This window comes from Furipterus horrens, unplaced genomic scaffold, assembly GCF_987537825.1.
Source record: "Furipterus horrens unplaced genomic scaffold, mFurHor1.1.pri manual_scaffold_3, whole genome shotgun sequence".
Classification (NCBI taxonomy): Eukaryota; Metazoa; Chordata; class Mammalia; order Chiroptera; family Furipteridae; genus Furipterus; species Furipterus horrens.
Genome location: NW_028327173.1, coordinates 177,563,934 through 177,570,881, shown reverse-complemented (window position 1 = coordinate 177,570,881; position 6,948 = coordinate 177,563,934).

Genomic DNA, 6,948 nt, shown 5'->3' with positions numbered 1-6,948 from the left:
TCTTGAAAAAGTAAAATCCTTGAGAGGAGAAATGAGTCCAACCTATTCATAATGAATATTATGGCTTATCTGGAAGGCTTAAAACAAAGTGGGGTGATCAGCTCCCAATGTTAAAGACAGCAGAGCTTAAGCATGTCCTTATCACGCTGGTCTGTGACTTGAAATTGGACAACACCTCCTTCTAGAAACTCACTGGTCTGTGAGCTATGTGAGGACGTGAACCATGTCTCCTCTCTGTGGTATCCTCATATCCTAGAACAACATCTGGCACAGAGTTTGTTATTCAATATTTATTGAATTCACTAATTGATGTGTTAACTAGTTAATTAGAGAGGCATTTGTCTCCCTCCAGCTGTGCAATTGTTGTTAACTCTCATTTCCATCATTTCCCAAGAGTCTGAAATGTACAAGGTTGATTATACAACAAAGAAAGGAATTTTTTTCAAAAGTTCTTGGAATGTGTACATTTAAATGGATGGCATGATTTAATAATTGCCTTGGAATACAGGAGCTGGACACATATGTACACCAATGAGTGCCACAGCTCAAAATATTTTTTGAAACTCTTATCAGAGTATGTTAGCTGCAAAGGGAATCAATCATAATAGTAAAAGCTATAAAATTCAGCCTGGAGGCAAAGTTGTCAATTTTCTTCAACTGAAAATCTCCTTACCTTTGGAAAGAAAAAAGGCTTGTCAATGGCCAAATGCATGCTTTCTCTTGTGAAAATGGTATTTTCCTCTTGCACTAAATTTTTCATAAGAGTCTTTTTGGCATACTTTTGGAGACATGTCTTTCACAATTTTGTTTTCAGGCAGAGCCATTTTTTCCCTCATCTATCTATTTTGATGATAATTCTGAGTTACTTTATCTGGGTTTAACTAAAGATGACTCTTGCAGGAGTCATCTGTGAAACAGTTTATAAACAAATGGATGTTTTCTGCTTGCCCAGAGAGTTTAAAAACAGAAAGCAAAACACCAGCTCTTCAGGTCATTCTATTTCTTACCAGGAAAGCATACAGATCATCAAATCATAATTAATATCAACTATTTCTTGTGTCAAATGAACAACAAAAGCCTGTTTCTTCATATCACTGTATAACCTCACTTATTTAGAATACTATAGGGAGGGCCAGGGAGGAAGTGAATTGAGGAGCAGATTAGGGAAAATCAGACAATTAAAAATCTGAACTACATCTCATTTTTAAAGAAATACAATTTTATTCCAGATAGAATAACAAAACACATTTGAAAATAAAGTCAATAGTTAATCTTTGTTTTTCAACATATACTTCATAATAAGTCTGCAACTCATTCATTCGTTCATTTAATCATGCATTCAACGAATAGAGTTTGAGTATCTACAGCACCCCGAAAATACAGCTATCAACAAGACAAAGACCCTGCACCCATGGGTAACAGTCCAGTGAGGAGACCATGAACAGAGAGTCAAATACATGACATAATTTCAGATAATATCGAGCATGAAGAAGAAAAATAAAGCAGGTAAGAGGTTAGGCAAGTTTGGCGTGGACTGTTTTGGGCAGGATGCTCAGGGAGGGACTTGAACAAAGGGAGGCTGTGAGCCACGAGAAGACCATTGGAAAATGTTGCCAGACATTAGAAGAGCAGGTACAAAGTCCCTGAGGTGAGATGAGCCCGTAATATTCAAGGGCCAACAGGAAGGCCAGGATGGCAAAGTGAGTAAAGGGAAAACTGACAGGGATGACATATGTCAGAAAAGTCATCAGGACCCAAATGGTGAGGAGTCCAAAGGACCACAGTATGAAGATAGGTTTTAAGTGTAACAGAATTTCAAAGACAGAAGGGGCTGGTCCTACTCTAGACTGAGATCTCCAATATGATCATGAACAGAGGCAAACAGGCCCACTAAAGTTGCATGGTCATAGCTGACTGACCTGGCCTGACCCTTGACCTGACTGAGCCTGTCAGAGAAGACCTCAGTCTCTGCTGGTGGTGGGAACCTCAGTGAGAACATTCAGGAGTGATGGGTAGTAGTGTTCTGCCTGTGGGCCAGAGATTCAAGAACACTAACCTGCAATAAACAGAGAATGAGAGACCAGGGACTCACTGAGGCCGCCAGTATATCTGCTCCTCATTTGCTGCCTACCACCTTCACAAGCTCCCCTGCCATTTGATCCGAGACTTTATAGTAAATTCCACCTCCTGCTTGGGCTGGCTCCAGCTGATTTCTGTTTCTTAAACCAAAGAAGCTCAACTACTAGTTATCTTAAATAACACCACCCCCTTACCTTATGGTGAAACACTAAAGGCTGTGGTGTACAGGAACTGGCAAGAGTTCCAGCTTCCAAGAGGAAACATGAGGCTCTCTCCCCAAATCCATGCTCAGTGATGCCAACTCAGCCACGGTGGGAGTATTTACACCATGAAAATGGGCTAACATGACAAACCAGGGCTTATTTTCAGAGAGCTGGGTGTCAAACGCTTACCAGCACAGCAGTCTAGGGGTAAAGACCAACAGGTCCTAGAGTCACAGTTCACATCTCAGCTCTCTGCTTTCCGCCTTAGATAAGTTACTTAACCTCTCTGGCCACAGTTTCCTAATTGTAAAATGGAGATAATGACCTTACACTGTTGTGACAGTGAAATAAGGTCATTTAGGCAAAGTGCTAAGAACAGTGCCTGACACACAATAACTGCTCGATACATGTTAGTTAACTAGCAGTATTATTCCTCTTGAAATTAGAAATAAAGTAAGAAATATTTTTTTGTGGTTCTAGAACTCTAATTTGTTAAACAGGACATAAAACAAAAGCCAGAAGTACATAATTATGGAACTGTGAAAACAAATTTACTATGATTCACAGATGATGTGATTATAGGCCCAGATCACCCAAGAAATCAACTGAAAAACCTTTAGAATTAAAAATGGAATTAAGTAGGTATCTGGATAAAAGATATATCTTAAAAATCAACAGCTTTTGCAAACCACTTCTCAAAATTTATCCAATGAGACTAAAATACCAGTGTGCAAAGACAAGTGTTCAAGCATAAATAGTGGGCTCACTATAATATTACTTCAAGGTAGATTGTGATATGCCATAGCAACCACACAAAAATTTAAAAATTTAAAAAAAGAAATAAAGAAAAAATAAGAGAGATAGCTAATAAGCCAAAGAGGAGATAAAATCAAATCATAAAAATTACTCAATGCAAAAAAAAAAAAGTCAGAAAAAGAGGAAAATGGTGGACAAAAGAGAAGAAAAACTACATCCAAATACCAAGGTGGTAAATTTAACCCACAATTTAAATACAGAGATGGTCAGATTGAATAAAAGAGCAAGAACCAAATCTGCTATCTACAAGAAACAAACTTGAAATATAACGACACAAAAAGGTTCAAAGTAAGAAGATGAACAAGGTACACCATTCCAACACTAATCAGAAGAAAACCGGAGTGTCCATATTACTGTTTGACAAAGCAGACTCCAGAGCATGTAAGAGGCACCATCGCAGAGGGGAGGGGGATGGGAGGACAGGTGAAAAAGGGAAAGGGATTGAGAAGTACAGATTGGGAGTTACAAAATGGTACTGAGATATAAAGCACAGCCTAGGAAATATGGTCAATAATATTGTAATAACTATGTACAGTCCCAGATGGGTGCTTGACATATGGAGTGGGGAGGCACTTTGTAAAGTATCTGATTGTCTAACCACTACATTGCACGTAGGAAACTAATAAAAAGTAATATCTGAAAAGCGGGGCTGCGGCGACCTGATGCTGTGCAAGCACATCTCTTCCTGCTCTTTGTCTACCTGGTGGACTGCTTGGATTACTGGAGTGATGTGGTTGGAAGGCAGTTTTTCTTGCTGGTGTGCATTCTCTTCAGTGCCCTGAGTTCTTATTCTTGGAGCATCTACCAATGTATTCCTGTTTGCTCTCACCAGAATCCCTATAGGTGAGTTCTTGCCTCTAAATGTGTTTTCCTTCAAAATAAATCACTTACATGTATGTGTATGTGTTTATGTATTGTATATGCATGAGGTCTGCCTGGAAAAAATCCAGCCGTTTTTAATAAAACAAGAACAGTTTATGCAGCATCAATGTAATCTGGAAGCCCAGGAGAGTGGACTGGAATGTACGTGTGAACAATGATGACTTCATTGTACGAGTCAATGGCGGAGGTAGATGCTGTCGAGTGCGCATGTGTACTGTGTGGCCATCTCATTCAAAATGACTGAGTAGACCACCAAATCTATATCAGATTTCATGTTGAGCTAGAACAGTCCTCCATGGAAACTATATTGATGATTCAGAAGGCTTTCAGAGGACAATGCGATGAGTGTGGCACAGAAAAATAGTGTGGCACAAATGCCTCAAAGATGGTCAAGAATCTGTTGCAAGTAATCCACATTCTGGAAGGCCTGCAACAAGCAGAATACCTGAGAGTGTTGAATGTGTAAAGGCTGCAATCAACAAAAATTGATGACTGACAGTGTGAGAACCAGAAGCTGATCTGGGGATTCCAAAAACTGTTGTCATTTTGATGCAGGAACTTGGCATGAAACATGATGTCAAAATTTTTTTTTCAGTTTCTGCTACCAGAGCAGAAGGAACATTGTGCTGCAGTTGCTAATGACTTAATTCAAAGCACTACCAATGAACCAGATATAGCACCCTGCAACTTTTGGCTTTTCCCATAACTAAAATCAACTTTGAAAGGGAAGAGATTTCAGACCATTGATGAGACTCAGGAAAATATGACAGGCCAACTGATGGTGATTCCAACAAAGGATTTTGCAGAGTGTTTTGAACAGTGGAAGAGATGCTGGGAGAACTGTGTGAGGTCCCAAGGTGCCTACTTTGAAGGGAACTGAGGTGTCATTGCCCTATGTACAATGTTTCTTGTATCTTCTATCTTCGTCAATAAATGTCTCTGCTCATCAAAACAAACAAACAAATATCTACTGTAATTGAAAAACAAAATTTTTTTTAAAAGGAAAACATCTGAGAGTGAAAGAATGATTTTAAATAACCGTTCTTTCAGTTCAGTAAAGATAATGAAAGAGATCCCATTTCTTTGAATGAGATCTACCCATTATAGGCCTTCTTCAACCTAAGGTTGTAGAAGTTTGCCACCTACTGATCTTTTTCCGAACTATCTTGCTCTCCTCAAAATATTGCTCACCATCATAATTTGTTGCCAGCAACATAGATGGAAGGTATGCAACTATTTCCCAATAAAATGTAGAGGATTTAAATTTTTTTTATTTTAAAAATTCTATAGTGAAGAGAACACAAACCTCAAAGATCCCCCACAAATATTAAACAGTATTCAGTGTTCATGTTTATTTGAAGGCCCTCTGATAACAATTCTCATTATGTGTACTGCTTAGCTTTTTGGGATTTGGAGTGTGTTTGTTATTTTTTTTTTTTGTTAACTAATCACAAAACACTGGGAACAGTGAACACATTTTTTTCCTGACATTTTGGCTCTCAGGCTTTTTTTTCTCTGCCTGCTTTCCTCCCTGAAGTTTGAGTCAGCTGCCAGACACTCCTTATGACCCTTTTCTGGAAAATAGGTCAGCGGATCTGGCCCTGACCTTCTCTCTTGTTCTGAGCTGGCTTCAGGTTTTTTCCATGATTCTTTGCAAAATTTCTGTTATCTAGTTTTTGGGTTCTTTCCTTACTTAGTATTTCAGAAGTGTTCCTAAAATTAGTCTATAAAGGGAATACCAAGTCTTTAGAATAAATATTACCTAATTACTAATAGGCTGGGAGCTCCTGGAGGCAGCAGACACATAAAGCCATCCCCACTTATTACGTAGTGACCCCTTGCAGACCAGGCTGTGAACGTCTGGTCAAGATGCATCACCCACCAAATTCTAAGGGCGGAGCTTATTCCACTACTTATTCTTCCTTCGCCACTCCCATTTTTAATCTTTTCCTTATTCCTATTTCCCCTGCAGAATCTGTTAGGCTCCCCTGCATCTCTTCCCTTTACTCTGTAGGCTAGGATCTTCCTTGTAAATATTGAAAGATACAAAAATTCTGTCCATTTGCCCAGAGGATTTCTGAAATCCCTTGTAGTCATCTAATTCTATGGTGATAGGTCAATCAAAGGCAGAGTTGATTCAAAACATCTTAGCATAGCTATAATAAATGAGCTGTAAGGACCCAGGACTGCTTGGAGAAATGACTGATTCCAATAAACAGCACGAAAGTACAAGATAATCGTGGGCCACTTTGTTATTCAAGAAAGCAATAAAATTATCAAATACTATTGTGATTATCTTTAAAGTTTACAGTAGCCACCTAAGGGGTTCCAACTAATCAAAGATGGAACAATTTGAGCATGAAAAACAAATAACTGCAATGGATTAAAACATGAATTATGTAAAATTTCATTAGTTCATAATAACACCCAAAAGATGAGTATACTGATTATTTGGAGATTTCTACCACACAACTCATTTTTATAAAAGTTATTAAATAACTAACAGGAAAGAACTAGCAATAAATCCTGTCTTTCCTGTATAAATTGGATTTTAGCATAATCAAATAGTTGATAAAAGAAAGTTCTTTGTAGAAAGTCCTACTAATAAATGCAAACAGAATGGTAGCATTAGAATGACACCACTTTGCAACTTTTAATAGAATAATGGCTGTAAGCAATAAACATCAATTGATGCTAAAAGCTTCTAAGTGAAAAGCTAATGGGAGTTTTATAATGGAGACATCAGGCTGATACCACCTGAGCCCACTGACCGATCTTTTTACTGTTTATTTAAGTACATATTAAGAGCTGCGAAGGGTCTGAGATTTTATTCTATTTGTAAACTAACAAATTAACCTGCCACAATTTCCTGGAAGCTAATAGAAGACACAGATTCTGGGTCAGAGATTGTGATGGTTGATTTTATGTGTCAAGGTGACTGGGCTGCCGGTGCCCAGATATTTGGTCA